Here is a 2,761-nt window from a genome sequence, read left to right on the forward strand (position 1 = left end):
ATGACTATTAAGGTAAATACATTGTTTGTTCTGTATTAAAATCTTTCATTTGCTAACTAAGCCTATCATTAGTTAGTACCTTCAGTAGTTTGAATCTTTTATTTAGCTGGCAGTAGTGGCGCTCGCTTTATTGCAGTAGCTCTAGTAACCAAGATTTTTGTGAGGTAAGTGATTTGTGAAACATATAGGTTAATGTTAGTCAGGGCCATTCTTTTGTATGGATTTTTGAAAGTCAGATTGCGTTGCGCTAAAAATATTGTGTTTCAGCTTAAGCACAGTCATTTATAATTTTTCTAAGGGGACGTTTCATATGTCGACCCTTAGCCTAGGATACCTCACTGGAATCTTCTGATTTTTTATTGTAGTTTGTGTAATTAGTGTAGATTTTGTTTATTGCTAGCACGTAATTGTAGAGAGAATCTCCTTTGTAGTTGCAGTCTTTCACTGTTGTACAGTAAAACAGGTGTGGCACGCATGTAGATTTGCACCAAGTATTTCGCAGCTGCAATTAACTAGATATTATTTTCAGTGCTATGTTAATGTGTTCCCCTATTTTTGCTCTTCAAATTGTGTTTTTCTGTGTTGTCGTGTGAAATATTGTGACAATAATGGCGTGTGAAAAACGTAACACTTGGCTCCAAAGTAAATTGAGAAATGACAGCGAAGACGAAAGCAGTGTGTTAGCGCCACCGTGTAATGAATTAACTAATATTCAAAGTAGTAATTTGGTAACTGTGCATAGGGAAATGGAGCGGGTGGCAAACAATGGCGTGGACACTGAAACAATTAGTGAAGAGGGAAGCATTATCGATCGATCGATCGGCAACAGCTCGCCTCAGGAATCGGGAATGACAGGACACAATTTTGCAAATATTGTAGACTCAGGTTTTGGGTCCTCACCGTTTTCTCAAATGAGTCAAGACACATTTTCTGCTTGTCAAAATGTGAATGTTACCGGTGAAAATGCACTGCAAAAAAGCATAGAGAAACAGATTCCAGACACTAATACATTATTATTGCAATTAATGCAACAAATGGGACAAAATCTTCAAATGTTAGACACAATGGAACAAAATCAGAGACAAACACAGCAAAAGCTTCAAAAGTTAGACACAATGGAACAAAATCTTCAAAAGTTAGACACCACACTTGAACAAAGACGTGAAGATTTAACTACTGAGTTACATAAAATCGAATCGAAATGTCAAAAAGTCTGTAATGACGTAAAAACATAAATTTGTGAGCATTTCCAACCTATTTTTTCGCGTCATGAAAATGCATTACAGAATCATGAAGCAGCCATAAATGAACTGCAAACTATTGTTCATGAAAATCACGACACCCTGAAAGCTAAAATTGATTCAGTTGCATCTACCGATTCGGTTACGCAACTTGCAAAAACTCAAGAAAACTTAAAGGACACAGTAGATACGATTTCAACACAAATGGGCACTCTGAAACTTGGTTCAGAAAAACACACTGAGGAAATGTGTTCACTATCGGAGAAAGTAGCCGAACTTTCGGATCAGGTCACTAACTTATCTACAAAGGTAGATGATGATCTGAATGACACAAGACCTATAGCCTTCACTGACACAGAAGAGTATGAACAAATTAGAAAATTCAAACAAAATCAAAATCAAATCAATACACAGTACAAAAGAGAAATCCGGGAAGTACAAGATCAGTTGACGCAGGTAATACAAGAATTACATATTTCAGAGGACACTCGCGCTCCAGTACGGGAAGAGGGACATAGAAATACGGAACAACCACAAAATAATAACACAGGACATTTCGGAAATTATGAAAGAAATTGGAAAGGCGCATTGGATTTTGAGATGGAACCGCCGACACGACGTAACAATGACCGATATGCTACTCGCCGACACGATGATTTTGACTATAAGCTGTTCATTACTACACGTAAATTCAAAACGTTTAAGAATTCTGCCAACGACATTCATCCACAAGCGTGGCTCCATCAATTCTCTCATTGTTTTCCTCCCAACTGGTCATTGGAGCACAGGTTAGAATTTATGTGTGGCTACTTGGAGAATGAACCAGCTGTAAGAATGCGATCGGTCATTCACGATTGTCACAGTGAAGGAGAATTTTATCATGCCTTCCTCTCAGCATATTGGTCTCAAGCTACACAAGACCGAGTAAAACATAGCATCATGATGATGAAACACTTTGAACAATCTGAATTTTCCAGTCTTGTCAAATATTTTGAAGACATGTTGCATAAGAATCAGTATCTTTCAAACCCATACAGCCCCTCAGAACTCATCCGCATTTGCTTAATCAAATTACCTGAACATTTACGGCATATTATTTTAGCAGGACGTTGCAAAGACGACATTGAAGCTTTTCAGGGACTCCTACAAGAATTAGAAATTGACACAGACAGTCGCCGGATGCGAAAACAGGAAAACAATCACTACAGGTCACACACGTCACAATTCCGTGACGACAGAAACAATAACTGGACACGACAAGGCTATTCTTATAACGCAAATCGTGACCAAAACAGACACCACCCATATGACAAACACTGGCAAGTAATAGTTACAGGGAAAGATCGCATTTCCGAAGTAATGAATATGACAGAGACAGTCATAGAAACAGACAATATGGTAACCAGCACTATTATTATCACGGGAGACAGAATAACTTCAGACGCAACGGTCCACCGTGCAATGAAAATTCAGGGTGAAATTCTCCACCACTTGACCGACAAGAAAGAAACTATGGCATC

Source organism: Schistocerca nitens, chromosome 1 (assembly GCF_023898315.1).
Source record: "Schistocerca nitens isolate TAMUIC-IGC-003100 chromosome 1, iqSchNite1.1, whole genome shotgun sequence".
NCBI lineage: Eukaryota > Metazoa > Arthropoda > Insecta > Orthoptera > Acrididae > Schistocerca > Schistocerca nitens.